The sequence below is a fragment of the Elephas maximus genome, chromosome 4, assembly GCF_024166365.1.
Source record: "Elephas maximus indicus isolate mEleMax1 chromosome 4, mEleMax1 primary haplotype, whole genome shotgun sequence".
NCBI classification, from domain to species: Eukaryota; Metazoa; Chordata; class Mammalia; order Proboscidea; family Elephantidae; genus Elephas; species Elephas maximus.
Genome location: NC_064822.1, coordinates 36,469,916 through 36,487,920, shown reverse-complemented (window position 1 = coordinate 36,487,920; position 18,005 = coordinate 36,469,916).

Below are 18,005 nucleotides of genomic sequence, written 5' to 3'. Positions count from 1 at the left end.
AGATATAGACATCCAAAATATCAAAACCAATGTCATATTTACTGATGAAAAGATGGAAAAAAGCATGAAGGATAAGAAATACAAAAATAAATGGAATCTAAAATGCTATTAGAAAATTTAATGTAAGTCGTTCAATATTTTCAAAGTGACATATCAGGAAGAGATGGTGGCAAATAGCTATAACTAGTGAGGCAATCCCAAAAATCCAATAAGGAGAAACATCTTCCTAAAAATGATGGATGATTTAATCAGGACAACTAGAATTAAATCAGATGGTGAGCGCGCGCACACACACACACACACACACACACACACAGAGTGAAATATGTTAGACCAAATTCTGTAGTGCTAGGGTAAAAATGGCGTAGTGGTTAAGTGCTATGGCTGCTAACCAAGAGGTCAGCAGTTCGAATCCACCAGGTGCTCTTTGGAAACTCTACGGGGCAGTTCTACTCTGTTCCATAGGGTCGCTATGAGTCGGAAGGGACTCGATGGCAGTGGGTTTGGTTTTAGGGTAAAAATGGGGTGTTGGATTCTTTAATAATAAATGAAATCCTCTAAGTATTAAGAGAAAGTAATAGGGTTTCCCAGTGATGTGCAAAAGGCATTCATTAACAATAGCACACACATTTAAAAAAAAAAAAAAAAAGGAAACCCTGGTGGTGTAGTGGTTAAGTGCTACAGCTGTTAACCAGAGGGTTGGAAACTCAATGGGGCAGTTGTACCCTGTCCTGTAGGATCGCTGTGAGTTGGAATCGACTCTACAGCAATGGGTTCCTTTTAAGATACTAATACTTTCATTTGCCTTTTAACACACAAATTATACTGTGATTTGTCTGTCGTTTTAAGTAGGTCATGAATAGCTGGGATTGAAGGCTCCATCATCTTTTGCAGAATTTCAGTAAATACTGCATATATCAATGAATCAGCCACAATACTTACGTTCTACTTTAGAAATACAATGGCAGCAATGCAAATTTGAAAGTACCTGACCCTGACAAACTCAACAAGCTGTTGTAAAACTCAAATTGGACAATAACATATTGCTTCAAGGTTACTTTTGTTGATGTCATGGTTTTAATCATAGTTATTAGAACAATGTAATATCACCCCATGTATTACTCTGAAATATCCTTCCTCTTTTCTTTCAGGTTAATTGATAGGAAACTATTAAGTATGTCTTCAATGTATGATTCGAATAGTTGTGTTTTTCTTTCGCCCATTTTTTTTTTTTTATGGAATAAATATGATTTCAGTAGTATTACGAACAAAAAGGTATTTGTAGACTTTCCTGGTAACTTACTATGGTATTACCATATCTCATGACATATATCACAATATATTTGTTATGGGAATATTCATTACAGGTTAAAAATTAAAAATGCAAACTCGAACCTTTGGAACACAATGCTTTCTGAACAAGGATTTTCTATGTTCCTCTGCTGAAAGATGCTACCTGGTTTTAACGCATTGTGAAAAGGTGTCTTACATCCAACTTGCCTGTACCATCTCTGTCAATTCTATTTGAAAATTATTTTCAACTGTTTTCCATTAAAACAGGGGTTGTCCATTAAGTTACTCCAAACCCCTATACATTTTTTTTTTTTACTAGTTCTCTTCTATTGTAGTATAGCTTATCTAACATTTCTCTAATAAAACAAGAACAGAAATGTTCTTTAGAAATATTTGTTCATATCTGATGAGGATCACATGTGAAGTGAATATGACCCCTTACAAAATCTTTGGTACATCCTTTCCTTCCAACCAAAAAGGGGGGAAGAGTTAAGGATCCCTGAGCTGATTGCAGTTGACATTAGCCTGTTTATGTGGGTGTGTAGAAACTTGCTGGGCCATCAGTTTCAGCTGTCTGAGGTTTTCACCACACCCTGTGATGACTTCTCAAGCTCTTGTATCACATTGCATGAGCAATCCTGCCCCATGCATATGCTTATTGTAATCATCCACATCTTGTGTGAGATTTGACCTTCATTCCTTAATAAAGCTTGTTGCAGCTGGGTTGATCCAAAAACATTTCTGAAATTTAAATGGTGCATATTTGTAATTGTGTTTCTATTAAATTTCTTTCCTAGTGATAATACAATGCTCATAGTAAATCAGCTCTGCGGGTTTACTTATTGGAAGATAAAACAAAAGAAAAAAAGAGAAATACAATCTCTATTAAGAAAAAAATTAAGTAATATAGAGGAAGTAATGAGCACTTTAGAAGAAAATCAGGTTGCCATGGAAATTCTGAAATAAATGTGAATGGAAGCTTAGCTGAGACTAAAGAATGAAATCAGATTAACGTGGGCGGGGGGGGAGTATGTTTATGCCAAAATCAGTGCTGTAAAGGGCACATTTTCAAGTAGTCCTTAAGACGTTTTGTGTGTGTTATTTTCTACGAATCTTAATGTTGAGAAGAATTAGAGATGTTTATACAGAGTATATTAATATGAAACAAAACACCAGGTAAAAATTAATTTTCAGCCAGTGATCAGTTGTGGTTCAGTGAATTACTTAACATGGCCCTTCTAGCCATTGTCTTGTGACTCCCACAAAATGATTGCATGGGTCTATGCAAATAAGGTGCTTGTGGCCCACCAAAGGGATTGGGCAGCCTGCTAATAATGCAAATAAGGTCCACAGAACTCTTGTAGAAGTGGAACCATGCAAATAAGGTGTATGGAATCCTAACAAGGGGATTGGCCAGTTTTGACATCCCTCTAGGTTTAAAGGGAGCCAATCCCAGAGGCAGGAGGGGGACCTCATTACCATCAAGAAGAAAAGCCAAGAGTGGAGTGCATCCTTTGGCCCACGGTCCCTGTTCGGAGAACCTCCTAGACCTAGGGGACAGAGTGCAGTGTGAGATGGCAAGCACGGCAAAGTCCAGAAGCAGAAATATGGCGGCAGTAGAACCAGGAGAACTGCATGAAATGGTGTGGTGGGCTTCCCAGCTCATGGAGTGAGGTGGCTACAGTGAGTTTCCTGGCCCACAAAGTGAGATAGCTGAGAGCCTGTGGACAGGAGGCTTCCTGGCAGAGTAAGGTGCCTCTGGACACTCACCAGCAAAGCTAAAGGGCTTTATAACAGCTGCCCAAGCAGGGCAGTGGCCAGGCCGAGGACTGAGGGCTGAGGGCTGAGGGCCAAGACTAAGGGTCTGGTGGCAGAGGCAGGCCTGACTGGGCCTTGGGGCAATAGGCCAAGAAGAAGCTGTCCTGACTGAAGAACAGTATTCTAAATTGCTCCTGTTAGTTCCAAGTTGATCTTGATCCTGAATTGTAACCTGTTACTTCCCAAATAAACCCCATAACTGTGAATACAGTTTGTGAGTTCTGTGTGGCCATTGAAACAAATTATCAAACACATCAGAGAAGTAGATAGTGCCATGGGAGGGATGGCTGGGGTCAGAATTGGTAAAAAAGTTGGAGTGAGGAGGTATGTCTTCTACTTTACAGGAATCAGCTTTGGGCTGATCTGATACCATGCCATTTTTACATCAGTATTATCTACATGGAGCCCTGGTGGTGCAGGCTGCTAACAGTGAGCTATGGCTGCTAACCAAAAGGTTGGCAGTTTGAATCAACCAGTCACTCCTTGGAAACCCTATGGGGCAGTTCTACTCTGTCCTATAGGGTTGCTATGAGTCAGAATTGACTTGATGGCAATGGGTTTTATTTTGTTTTTATTGTCTACATATCCATGTAAATAGCTGAACAACTCAGTTTTACCTGAATATTAGCCATATAGATGATGCATCATAATACATCCATGTATTCTATGGGGTTTATATAAAATTTTTTTTTTTTTTTCATTTCTGGCATGTTTTCCTTTTTTCCCCCAAATGTGTTCTTGAATGAGCATATGGACTAATAATGTGTCATTGTCCTCGTTGAAACAGTTTCAAGAAAAGAGGTTAGAGAACTTGAAACATCTTTAGTCTGTCTGGGATATTAGGGTCATTTCAGCGACATGGTGAAACCCAACCGGGAAAGAGTATGGGAAACACAAAAGAATGGGCTGGGGCCAATATCATTAGCATTAAAATAGTTATCTAATAAAATAGATTATTTTAGTGAATCATTTTAATAAACATCTTCATGTAAAGAAACATTTTTAAGATAAATTCTACCTCTTTTTTAAGATAAAATATCTACCTCTAAAGTAAATGTTCAAAATATTATAATGTCCACTTTAAATATCTGTTTACATGTTACATGATTAATAACAGAACTTTATTTGTTTAAGATGACACCTTTAAAGTAAGTCAAGTGAGAAAATAAAGCTGATTGACTTACTGGAATTATACACTAAGGTTTCTAGTAAAGACAAGACAGCTTCCATCTGTGCACCTTACTTTTATAGATTAAAGGTTAATAACTCTTTAGAAAAAAAAAATACTGTAAGAGGTGCTGAGCAGTAGTTTACAAAGTTACATCATGTAAGACCAGGCTGCATGGAATTAATGAATATTCCTTGCTATGACTTTTGTACTAAATTTCTAAAAACCAAAGAGTATAAAAAGTAGGAGACAGTGATTAAATTTTTTATTATTACTATTTTTAACAAACTTCCTTAAATAAAAAAATTTAAAAATGTAGTGTTATTCTTTTCCCCATTTATAAAAAATTAACTTACTTTAAAGTTAAATCAGATTTTTAGAACTTTATGTAATATACAGGGTCCTCTACATGTGATACTTTCCACTGATTCTTTCAGATTTATTTATTTATACTCTTCCTTAATCATGAAAGTATTTCAGACCATCTTAAAAAAATGAAGAGTTGAGGTCAGTGAAAATGGTGGAGTAAGGCCTCAAAAAAGTCATCTCTCAACAAAAGCAACTAGCAAAATTTATCAAGATCAACTTTTTCAGCACTCTGGAAATTAATCAAAGGCATGTAGCAACCTGGGGAGTGTGTATTCAAGAAAAAAATGGTTGAATCTCAATAGGAACAGTGAGTTTTGTGGCCTTTTTTCTTACACTAGTCCCATCCACTGATCTCCAACTCAGTGGTAGCCTTGAAAAACAAGAGTCTACATTCCAGTGTGGCTTGACAGTTACTGGAGGGAGCAAAACAGCTGGAGCTTACCCAAAGCCTTGTTTCCAAAGATTGCCATTATCTGACCTCTCTGAAGGTTGCCTGGGGACCTCACTAACAAGGTTGATTTGGAAGCTTGCTTAGTGCTAAGAGCCTTCTCCTGGAGGTGAGGGGAGAGAATTTGTCAAAAACTATTACAGGCAGTGTTTTAACTTTGCAGCTGTCTAAAGAGATTGGGGCTGTTGGGGTAAACAATAGTCTAACTAAAAAGCTTAAAAAGAAAAATCGGGGAGTGAGATTTCCATAGAGGCTCTGAAAAGGTCTGACATATTCCTCAGAATGTAGAAAGCCATGTGCATGTGGGTGACCTTGAGGCTACATGCAAGCAGGAAGTAAAAGCTAAAACAGGGTTGTAAACTTCTCAGATGAATGTTAAAGGCATTCCCCCAACATGACACAGAATCTCTTGGCAAAAACTGAGAGAAATTTTAGTTCCAGACATTTAAGGAAATCTTTGACCAATCATTAGTTGACCAGTAAGCTAACCGAACTGAGACTTTAGTGGACTCACCCAACAAAGAATACAGACTTCACAGAATTAGTTCACAAAAGTCACTAAACAGCAACAGCTATAACAAGCAGCAACAACAACAAACCCTGGGTAGGGGAGAGAATCTGATTTCCAGAGTTCTTACATTGTATTACTTAAGATGTCTAGTTTCCAACAAAATATAATGAGACACGCAAAGGGACAAGAAAGTCTGGCCCATATGCAAGGAAAAAAACAGTAAGTAGAAACTGTGCCTGAGAAAGGCCACACATTAGTCTTACTAGACAAAGACTTTGAATCAGCTATTTGGAATATGTTCAATGAGTTAATGAAAACCATGTCCAAAGAACTAAAAAAGGATGAGGGCAATATCTCACCAATTAGAGAATATTAATAAAGAGAAAGAAATTATAAAAAGGAACCAAATTGAAAATATGGAGTTGAAAAGTTAATTAAAATGAAAAATTTACTAGAAGGGCTTGACACCATATTTCAACAGGCAAAAGAAAGAATCAGAAAACTTTAAGATAGATCAATTGAGGTCAAACTGTTTAAGGGACAGAAATTAAAATAAAGAATGAAGAAAAATGAACAGACCTCAGACACCTCGCTACAGATCTCAACACACCAACATACACATAATGGGATTCCCACAAGCAGGAGAAAGAGAAAAAGAGAGGTGAAAGGGGAAGAAATAATATCTGAAGAAACAGTAGCTAAAAAAATTTCTAATTTGATGGAAAGATTAATATACACATCTAAGAACCCAAAGAGAGAATCTCAAAGACAGCAAAAGAGACATGACTAATAATGTACAAGGGGTCCTCAATAAGATTAACAGCTGATATCTCACCAGAAATCATGAAGGCCTAAAGGCAGTAGAATGACATAATAAATTGCTGAAAAAAAGAGGGGTGGGGGAGGGAAACCTGGAAACTAAAAACTCTGTATCTGGCAAAGCTATCCATTATAGATGAAGGAGATAGTAAGGCACTTCTGCATAAACAAAAATGGAGGGCGTTCATTTCTAGACCTGACCTACCAGAAATACTACAGGTAATTCTTCAGGCTGAAATAAAAGAACACTGAACAGGAACTTGAATTCACATGAAAAAAGAGAGAACACCAGTAAGGGTAACAACACAGGTAAATATAAAATGCAGTATTAAAATATACTTTGTTCGTATCTATGTTTATATTCTACCTGATTTAAAATACAACTGCATAAAGCATTATAAATGCATGCTGATGAACACACAATGTATACAGATGTAATTTGTGACAATAGATGAGTAAGGGGCAGAACAATGCTATACAAGAATATTTTTGTCCACTATTGAAATTGAGCTGTTATTAATTCAAATTAGATTGTTATTTCTTAAGATATTACAGTGGTCCCTTGGTATCTTTGGGGTATTGCTTTCAGGATCCCTTTGGATATCAGAATTAGCAGATGTGAATTCTACGCATAATATTTGCATATAACCTATGACATCCTCCTGTATGCTTTAAATCATTTCTAGATCACTTACAATAAAATGTAAATGCTATGTAAATAGTTGTTATACAGTACTGTATTGTTTAGGGAATAACGACAAGGTGAGAGGTGAACAATGCCCAAACAAAAAGTGCTGGAGAGAGACTGAGGATCTGTGAAATGGTGGGAAGCTACAGCAGGGTATGCTACACATCTGTTTCATTTGCATGAATTCAGCATAGTGCTCGGTGCATGGAAAATTCAAGTGTTGCTTTTTATAACTTTCTTCTTTTTCTGAATATGTTTATTCCACAGTTTGTTGAGTCCTGGGATGAGGAACCCACAGATAGGGAGGGCCAACTAATTGTAATCCCCAGGCCAACCACTAGAAAATAACTTAAAAAATACATAGTTAAAAAAAAAAAAAAAGGAAATTAAAATGGCATGCTAAAAAATCCAACACTCATCCATGGTAAAAATACTCCACAAATTACAAACAGTAGGGAACTTGTTCAATCTGATAAAGGGCATTTATGAAAAATCTACACCTAATACCATACTCAATGGTGAAAAAATGAAAGCATTTACTCTATGATAAGGAACAAGATAATTGGCCGATAAGCACATGAAAAGATGCTCAATGTATATTTACTAGGAAAATATAAAATGCAAATCAAAACCACAATGAACTATCACTTCACACCCACTAGGATGGCAATTTTTCTTTTTAAAGAAAAATAGCAAGTGTTGGTGATGATGTGGAGAAATTGGGACCCTCATAGGTTGCTTGTGGAAATTTCAAACAGTTCAGTCTCTGGATTTTTACCAACTTCTGCAGTCTGAAATTGATCGAACATACAATCAAGATGCAATGGTAACTACTTGTGATTGGAACAGGAAAGTTGGAAACAAAGAAGAAGGATAGGTAGTTTGAAAATATGGCCTTGGTGATAGAAATGATGCCTGAGATCGAATGATAGAATTTTTCAGGACCTATGACTTCTTCACTGCAGATACCTTTTTTCAATTACATAAATGGAGACTATACATGTGGACTTCACCAGATGGAATACACAGGAATCAAATCAATTACATCTGAGGAAAGAGATGATGGAAAGCTCAGTATCATCAGTCAGAATAAGCAAGGGGTCGACTGAAGAACAGACCATCAATTGCTCATATGCCAGTTCAAGTGAAAGCTGAAAAAAATTAGAACAAGTCCACAAAAGCCAAAGGAGGACCTTGAGTATATCCCATCTGAATTTAGAGACCATCTCAAGGATAGGTCTGACACATTGAACACTAATAACTGAAGACCAGATGAGTTGGGGAATGACATCAAGGACATCATACGTGAAAAAGCAAGAGGTCATTAAAAAGAAAGGAAAGAAAGAAAAGACCAAAATGGATGCCAAAAGAGACTCTGAAACTTGCTCTTGAATATAGAGTAGCTAAAGTGAACAGAAGAAATGACGACGTAAAAGAGTTGAATAGAAGATTTCAAAGGGCAGCTCAACAAGACAAATTAAAGTATTATAATGACACGTGCAAAAACCAGGAGTTAGAAAACCAAAAGGGAAGAACATGCTAGATCTCTCTCAAGCTGAAAGAACTGACGAAAAAATTCAAGCTTTGAGTTGCAATATTGAAGGATTCTACAGGCAAAATACTGAATGATGCAGGAAGCATCAAAAGAAGATGTAAGGAATACAGAGTCACTGTACCAAAAAGGGAAACCCTGGTTGCGTACTGGTAAAGAGCTATGGCTGCTAACCAAAAGGTCAGCAGTTCAGATCCACCAGGCACTCCTTAGAAACCCTATGCGGCAGTTCCACTCTGCCCTATAGGGTTGCTATGAGTCAAAATGAACTCAACAACAATGCATTTGGTTTTTGGTTTGGTACCAAAAAGAATTGGTAGACATTGAATCATTTCAAGAGGTGGCACAGGATAAAGAACCAATGGTACAGAAGGAAGAAGTCCGAGGTGCACTGAAGACACTGGTGAAAAACAAGGCCTCAGGAATTGATGGAATAACAATTCAGATGTTTTAACAAACTGATGCAGAGCTGAAAGTGCTCTCTTATCTATGCCAAGAAATTTGCAAGAGAGCTACCTGGCCAACTAACTGGAAGAAATACATATATACGCCTATTCCTAAGAAAGGTGACCCAACCAAATGTGGAAATTATCCAACAATATCATTAATTTAATGTCACACACTAGTAAAATTTTGCTGAAGATCATTCAAAAGTGGCTCCAGCAGTACATTGACAGGAAACTTTCAGAAATTCAACCTGGATTCAGAAGAGAACATGGAGTGAAGGATATCATTGCTGACGTCAGATGGATCCTTGCTAAAAGCAGAGAATACCAGAAAGATGTTTACATGTGTCTTATTGACTGTGCAAAGACATTTGATTCTGTGCATCATAACAAATTGTGGATAAAATAACATTGTGAAGAATGGGAACCTCAGAACACTTAATTGTGCTTATGAGGAACATGTACATAGATCAAGAGGCAGTCATTCAAACTGAACAAGGGGATACTGCATGGCTTAAAGTCAAGAAAGGTGTGCATTAGGATTATAACCTTTCACCATATTTATTCAGTCTATGTTGAGCAAATAATCCAAGAAGCTGGACTAAATGAAGAACAGAGCATCAGGATTAGAGAAAGACTCATTAACAACCTATGTTATGTAGATGACACAACCTTGCTTGACGAAAGTGAAGAGGACTTGAAGCACTTATTGTACAGATCAAAGACTACAGCCTTTATTATGGATTATACCTCAACATAAAAAAAAAAAAAAGAAAAATCCTTACATCTGGACCAATAAGCAATATTGTAATAAACAGAAATGGTTGAAATTGTCAAGGATTTCATTTTACTTCAATCTATACACACAATTAACAACCCTGGAAGCAGCTGTCAAGAAGTCAAAAGATGAGAGGCGGGGCCAAGACGGCAGAATAGACAGACCCTTCTGGTGAGCCTTCTTACAACAAAGACCTTAAAAAACAAGTGAAACAAGCATATTTATGACAAGCTAGGAGACCTGAACTTCAAAGGCAAAGTTAGAAAACAAACTGAGCGGCAGGGGGAGGAAGAAACAGTTCAGAAGTGGAGAGGAGTTACAGGACCTGAATCGCCGGGAGGCCTCAGGCACCACTCCTGGGAGCAGCTGCAGCAGGCTGATATTAGCGTTCAGCTGCAGTTTCTTCAGGGAGAAACAGCCAGCCACAGAGCCTACTCACACCTCCGGAACCAGAGAACAGTGCTCTCAGCAAAAGCTAAGTACTTGTGTATATTTTACCACACCCTCTGCCACAAAGCCAGCTTCAGTGGCTGTTGATTTTGCTGGTCCTGAGATAGGTCCTGTTGAGCATCTAGAGCCATCCTCCCGGCCTTGGAGAAGGAATAAATTTGCAATTGGGGGAAAAGATAATTTGCCAGCTCCACTAACTGGGGGAGCTCAGGAGAGAAGCAGCTCCTGTCCAGGCATAAACAGTCCACAGATTTTGAGTAACTTTCCCCCCTGCATGGACCTCTGTGAGCCTATTTCAGGAAAATAGGCCCTTGTTGGCAGACTACAACTGTTTCAGCTGCGTGGTGGAGAGGTGGCTGTTTGATGTTTGACACCGCTTTGCCTATTAAACAGGATCCTCACCTACCCACATCAGGGGCCTAAGGACTGGTGGCTCTGCTCAGGTCACTCAGCCACCCACAACAGAGGTCCAAGGATAACTGGTGCCTCCCATTCCTTACAAGCAAAAACATTGGGAGCCCATGGTGCGTCTGCGGAACCCACCCACCTGTATGCTCTAGGGAATAGGGACACGCTTTCCTCAGAGACACTTGGGGGGTGATTCTAAGCCCCCTGCCTTGTTCAGAGCATGACCCCCTGCTGCAACCAGGTACTGGAACCTACACCCATCACCCCTGCCCCTCTAAGACTGTAGGATAGAGCCTGTACCACACACTTGATGATCAGCTACCGGACAACTGACCTGAATTCATACAAGAAATGTGAAAGGACTCCTAGACTGATATACCTGATAACAACTCTAGCCATGTGGGTAGAGGACACCAGAGCTCTAAAGGTGAAAATAATCAAGCTAGCTCACGCAAGCAACTCATTTGGGCATATCAAAACAAAGCAAGAAGCTACAATACAGTAAGCAAACATAAACTAATACAGTAACATAGATGGCTTGGAGACAACAGTCAATATCAAGTCACATAAAGAAACAGACCATGATCACTTCAACAAGCTCTCGAAAACAAAGAATTAAGGGATCTTCTAGATGAAAGTGAGTTTCTGGAATTACTGGATGCAGAATGCAAAAGATTAATATACAGAAAACTTTAAGACATCAAGAAGGAAACCAGGCAATACGCAGAGCAAGCCAAGGAACACACAGATAAAGCAGTTGAAGAAATTAAAAAAGGTTATTCAAGAACATAATGAAAAATTTAATAAGCTGGAAAAATCCATAGACAGAGAGCAATCAGAAATTCAGAAGGTTAGCAATAAAATTGCAGAATTAGACAACTTGATAGAAAGTCAGAGAAGCAGAATTGAGCAAGTGGATGGCAGAATTTGTGAACATGAAGATAAAGCACTTGGCACCAATATATTTGAAGAAAAATCAGATAAGAGAATTAAAAAAAAATGAAGAAACCTTAAGAATCATGTGGGACTCTATCAAGAGAAATAACCTACAAGTGATTGGAGTACCAGAACAGGAAAGGATGGTAGAAATTATAGAAAGAATTCTTGAAGATTTGCTGGCAGAAAACTTCCCTGATATTGTGAAAAATGAGAAGATATCTATCCAAGATGGTCATCGAACTTTACATAAGGTAGATTTTAAAAGAAAGTCACCAAAACATATTATAATCAAACTTGCCAAAACCAAAGATAAACAGAGAATTTTAAGAGCAGCTAAGGATAAACGAAAAGTCACCTACAAAGGAGAGTCAATAAGAATAAGCTCAGACTACTCAGCAGAAACCATGTAGGCAAGAAGGCAATCATATGACTTATATAAAGCATTGAAGGAAGAAAATTGCCAGCCAAGAATCATACATCCAGCAAAGCTGTCTCTCAAATATGAAGGTGAAATTAGGACATTTCCAGATAAACAGAAGTTTAGGGAATTCCTAAAAACTAAACCAAAACTACAAGAAATACTAAAGGGAGTTCTTTGGTTAGAAAATCAATAATATCAGGTATCAACTCAAGACTGGAACACTTGACACAGCAATAAGATGTCAAGCCAGATAGGGGAATCACAAAAATAAATCAAGATAAAAAAAATGCTCAAAACAGGGAAACAGCGATTTTTTTTCATGTAAAAGAAGACAACATTAAGACAATAAATAGGGACTAAGAAATGTAGTCATAAATCTTTCATATGGAGAGGAAGACAAGGCAATACAAAGAAAAAAAGTTAGGTTTAAATTTGGAAAAACAGGGGTAAATATGAAGGTAACCACAAAGGAAACGAATTATGCTACACATGAAAATAAAATACAAGAAAAAAATAGAGACTCAGCAGATACAAAACAACAACAAATATGAGGAAAAGACAATATATGATAAACTACTCAACACAAAAAATTAAGTGAGAAAAAGAAACTGTCAACAACACACAAAAAAAGACATCAAAATGACAGCACTAAATTCATAAATTCATACCTATCCATAAATATGCTGAATGTAAATGGACTAAATGCACCAATAAAGAGAGAGTGGCAGAATGGATTAAAAAACACGATCTGTCTATATGCTGCCTACAAGAGACACACCTTAGACTTAGAGACACAAACTAAAACTCAAAGGATGGAAAAAAATACATCAAGCAAACAGCAATCAAAAAAGAGCAGGTGTGGCAATACTAATTTCTGAAAAAATAGACTTTAAAGTTAAATCCATCATGAAGGTTAAGGAAGGACACTATATAATGATTAAAGGGACAATACACAAGGAGGATATAACCATACTAAATATTTATGCACCCAATGACAGGGCTGCAAGATACATAAAACAAACTCTATCAGCATTGAAAAGTGAGATAGACAGCTCCACAATAATAATAGTGGGAGACCTCAACGTACCACTTGAGGTGAAGGACAGGACATCCAGAAAGAAGCTCAATAAAGACACAGAAGATGTAAATGCCACAATCAACCAACTTGACCTCATAGACATACGTAGAACACTGCACCCAACAGCAGGCAAGTATACTTTCTTCTCTAGTGCATATGGAACATTCTCTAGAATAGACCACATATTAGGTCACAAAGCAAGGCTTAGCAGAATCCAAAACACTGAAATATTACAAAGCATCTTCTCTGACCATAAGGCCATAAAAGTAGAAATCAATAACAGAAAAAGTAGGGAAAAGAAATCAAACATTTGGAAACTGAACAATACCCTGCTGAAAAAAGACTGGATTATAGAAGACATTAAGGATGGAATAAAGAAATTCAGAGAATCCTACGAGAATGAAAACACTTCCTATCAGAACCTTTGGGACACAGAGAAAGCAGTGCTCAGAGGTCAATTTATATCAATAAATGTACACATCCAAAAAGAAGAAAGGGCCAAAATCAAAGAATTATCCCTACAACTTGAACAAATAGAAAGAGAGCAACAAAAGAAATCCACAGGCACCAGAAGAAAGCAAATAATAAAAATTAGAGCAGAATTAAATGAAATAGAAAACAGAAGAATTGAAAGAATTAACAAGACCAAAAGCTGGTTCTTTGAAAAAATCAACAAAATTGATAAACCATTGGCCAAACCGACAAAAGAAAACCAGGAGAGGAAGCAAATAGCCGAAATAAGCAATGAGATGGGCGATACTACAACAAACCCAACTGAAATTAAAAGAATCATATCAGATTACTATGAAAAACTGTAACAAATTTGAAAACCTATAAGAAATGGGTGAATTCCTAGAAACACACTACCCACCTAAACTAACACAAACAGAGGTAGAACAACTAAATAGACCCATAACAAAAGAAGAGATTGAAAAGGTAATCAAAAACTCCCAACAACAACAACAACAACAAAAAAGCCCTGGCCCGGACAGCTTTACTGCAGAGTTCTACCAAACTTTCAGAGAAGAGTTAACGCCACTACTACTAAAGGTATTTCAGAGCATAGGAAAGGACGGAATACTCCCAAACTCATTCTTTGAAGCCAGCATATCCCGATACCAAAACCAGGTAAAGACACCACAAAAAAAGAAAATTACAGACCTATATCCCTCATGAACTTAGATGCAAAAATTCTCAAGAAAATTCTAGCCAATAGAATTCAAGAGCGTATCAAAAAAGTAATTCACCACGACCAAGTGAGATTTAAACCAGGTATGTAGCGATGGTTCAAGATTAGAAAAACAATTAATGTCATCCATCATATAAATAAAACAAAAGACAAGAATTACATGATTTTATCAATTGATGCAGGAAAGGTATTTGACAACATTCAACACCCATTCACGATAAAAACTCTGAGCAACCTAAATGAAGAGAGTCTGAAAGCATTCTCCTTGAGATTGGGAACCAGACAAGGATTCCCTTTATCACCACTCTTATTCAACATTGTGCTGGAGGTCCTAGCCAGAGCAATTAGGCTAGATAAAGAAATAAAGGGCATCCAAAGTGGCAAGGAAAAAGTAAAAGTATCTCTATTTGCAGATGACACAATCTTATACACAGAAAACCCTAAGGAATCCTCCAGAAAACTACTGAAACTAATAGAAGAGTTCAGCAGAGTATAGGGGTACAAGATAAAAAAAAATCAGTTGGATTCCTCTACACCAAGAAAAAGAACGGTGAAGAGGAAATCACCAAATCAGTACCATTTACAGTAGCCCCTAAGAAGATAAAACACTTAGGAATAAATCTTACCAGAGATATAAAAGACTTAATCAAAGAAAACTACAGTACACTTCTGCAAGGAACCAAAAGAAACCTACATAAGTGGAAAAACATACCTCGCTCACGGATAGGAAGACTTAACATTGCTAAAATATCTATTCTACCGAAAGCAATTTATAGATTTAATGCAATTCCGATCCAAATTCCAATGATATTTTTTAATGAGATGTAGAAGCAAATCACCAACTTCATATGGAAGGGAAACAGGCCCCAGATAAGTAAAGCATTACTTAAAAAGCACAAAGTGGGAGGCCTCACTCTACCTGATTTTAGAACCTATTATACCGCCACAGTAGTCAAAACAGCCTGGTACTGATACAACAACAGATACATATACTAATGGAGCAGAATTGAGAGTCCAGTCATAGATCCATCCACATATGAGCAGTTGATATTTGACAAAGGCCTCAAATCAGTTAAATGGGGAAAAGACTGTCTTTTTAAACAAATGGTACTGCCATAACTGAATACCCATCTGCAAAAAAATGAAAAAAGACCCCTACCTCACACCACGCACAAAACTGAACTCAAATGGATCAAAGACCTAACATAAAATATACAATGATAAAGATCATGGAAGAAAAAATAGGGACAATGTTAGGAGCCCTAATACATGGCATAAACTGTATACAAAACATTACTATAGTACAGTGCAGAAGAAAAAGTAGATAACTGGGAGCTCCTAAAAATCAAACACCTATGCTCATCCAAAGACTTCACCAAAAGAGTAAAAAGATTACCTACAGACTGGGAAAAAGTTTTTAGCTATGATATTTCCCATCAGATCCTATTTGCTAAAATCTACATGATACTGCAAAAACTGAACTACAAAAAGACAACCCAATTAAAAACTGGGCAAAAGATATGAACAGACAGTTCACTAAAGAAGACATTCAGGCAGCTAACAGATACATGAGGTAATGCTCACGATCATTAGCCATTAAAAAAAAAAATGGAAATCAAATTACAATGAGATTCCATCTCACCCTAACAAGGCTGGCATTAATCCAAAAGACACAGAATAATAAATGTTGGAGAGGTTGTGGAGAGGCTGGAACACTTACACACTGCTGGTGGGAATGTAAAATGATACAACCACTTTGGAAATCGATTTAGCGCTTCCTTAAAAAGCTAGAAATAGGACTACCATACGATCCAGCAATCCCACTCCTTGGAATATATCCTAGAGAAATAAAGCCTTTACACCAACAGATATATACGCACACATGTTCACTGCAGCGCTATTTACAATAGCAAAAAGGTGGAAGCAACCAAGGTGCCCATCAACGGATGCATGGATAAATAAATTATGGTTTATTCACACAATGGGATACTACATGTCGATAAAGAACAGTGATGAATCTGTGAAACATTTCATAAAATGGAGGAATCTGGAAGGCATTATGTTGAGAGAAATTAGTTGAAAAAGGACACATATTGTATAAGACCAATATTATAAGAAATGGAGAAATAGTTTAAACAGAGAAGAAAATTTTCTTTGATGCTTACAAGAGGGTGGAGGGAGGGAGGGAGGGAGAGGGGTATTAACTAATTAGATAAGAACTACTTTAGGTGAAGTGAAAGACAACAAACAATACAGGAGAGGTCAGCAAAACTGGACTAAACCAAAAGCAGTTTCCTGAATAAACTGAATGTTCCGAAGCCCAGCGTAGCAGGGGTGGGGGTTTGGGGACCATGGTTTCAGGGGACATCTAAGTTAATTGGCATTATAAAATCTACGGAGAAAACATTCTGCATCCCACTTTGGAGAGTGACGTCTGAGGTCTTAAATGCTAGCAAGCGGCCATCTAAGATGCTTCAATTGGTCTCAACCTACCTGGAGCAAAGAAGAATGAAGAACACTAAGGACACAAGGTAATTATGAGCCCAAGAGATAGAAAGGGCCTCATAAACCAGAGGCTACATCAACCTGAGACCAGAAGAACTAGATGGTGCCCGGCTACAACAGATGACTGCCCTGACAGGGAACACAACAGAGAACCCCTGAGGGAGCAGGAGAGCGGTGGGATGTAGACCCCAAATTCTCATAAAAAGACCAGACTTAATGTTCTGACTGAGACTAGAAGGACCCCGTGGTCATGGCCCCCAGACCTTCTGTTAGCCCAGGACAGGAACCATTCCCAAAGCCAACTCTTCAGAGAGGGATTGGGCTGGACAATGGGATAGAAAAAGACGCTGGTGAAGAATGAGCTTCTTGGATCGAGTAGACACTTGAGGCTATGCTGGCATCTCCTATTTGCAGGGGAGATTAGAAGGCATAGGGGCTCAGAAGCTGGCGGCATGGACAACAAAAGAGATAGTGCAGGGAAGGAGCAGACTGTCTCATTGGGGGAGAGCAATTAGGAGTATATAGCAAGGTGTATAGAAATTGTTGTATGACAGACTGACTTGATTTGTAAACTTTCACTTAAAGCACAATAAAAATTAAAAAAACAAACAAAAGAAATCAAAAGACACATTGCATTGGGCAAATCTGCTGCAAAGCAAGACCTCTTAACAGTGTTAAAAAGCAAGGATGTCACTTTAAAGACTAAGGTTTGCCTGACCCAAGCCATGATTTTTTTCAATTGCCTCACATGCATGTGGAAGCTGGACAATCGATAAGGAACGTAAAAGAACTGATGCCTTTGCGTTGTGGTGTTGGTGAAGAATATTGAATATACCATCAACTGCTAGAAGAACAAACAAGTCTATCCTGGAAGAAGTATATCCAGAGTGCTCCTTAGAAGCGAGGATCATGAGACTCCACCTCACTTACCTTGGCCATGTTATCAGGTGGGACCAGTGTCTAGAGAAGGATAACATGTGGTAAAGTAGAAGAGCAGCAAAAAAGAGGAAGACCCTTAAGGAAATGGATTGACACAGTGGCTGCAACAATGGGCTCAAACATAGCAATGATTGTGAGGATGGTGCACATGTTTCGTTCTGTTGTACCTAACACTGCTATAAGTCA